This window comes from Trypanosoma grayi (genome assembly GCF_000691245.1).
Source record: "Trypanosoma grayi strain ANR4 Tgr_402_V1, whole genome shotgun sequence".
Lineage (NCBI taxonomy): Eukaryota > Euglenozoa > Kinetoplastea > Trypanosomatida > Trypanosomatidae > Trypanosoma > Trypanosoma grayi.
In genome coordinates this window covers 6,915-7,855 of record NW_008826021.1, presented here as the reverse complement: position 1 = coordinate 7,855, position 941 = coordinate 6,915, and positions in this window count along the sequence as shown.

The window sequence follows — 941 nt, the reverse complement described above, 5'->3', positions numbered from 1 at the left end:
TATATATATATATATATATATATATGAATGTAGAGTTATACTTCATCACTTTGCCTTGCGGCAAAGCACACAGGGCAGTAGAGGCGTTCTGCCACCATCAGCCGGAGCGCAGAGGGAAGTCCGAGAAGTGAAATGAAGACAATATACGTGGGCGACAAGACGCCACGGGAGATGCTTTGATTTACTCTTTTTTCCCCCCGCTTTTACCATCTTTTAATGGACGCACGATCTATACATTTGGAAATATCAAGGTATTGGTGTGAGTTCGGTGGCTTCCGTTGTTTCGTGCTTCGCTGTGCTCGTGGGTTTTCTTGTTGTGCGTCTGGCTTCATCCTCTGCTCTTCGCGGTTCTTTCGCCATGGTTCATGGTGGCAGCCTCGTGAGGGACAGAAGGAGCCAATCACGACATGGGCAACAACACCGATATGCAGCGGTACCTCGTTTTTTTTTCTTTTTGATTCTGTTTTGAGTTTCTTTCCACCTTTGAGTTGGCGTTTTGTTGTTGCAGATGTTCTCACACACAAACGGTTTTTTGTGCTTCTGGATTTATATATCTTTCTTACAATCATTCGTTCTCTCTCTTTCTATATATATATATATATAAATGTGTGTGTTTTGCTGAACTTCTACTATATCTCTTGATCTATGTAGCTATATATATATATATACATATATTGGCATTGTGTGTAACACAATGCACGGGTACAAGTGTATACACAGACACACAACCGCACAAACATGTTTTTTTTTGCCGTTACGTTTCGTTCATGTTTGGTTTCTGTAGGATGATCGTTCCAATATATTTTTGTATACACACAAGTACACGCGGTGTGAGGCAAAACAAAGGTATACCCAGCGATCAGAATACAGTCAGATGTGCACGCCTGTGTATTCGTGTATATATCTACGTATAATATAATGATATATATATATATATATAT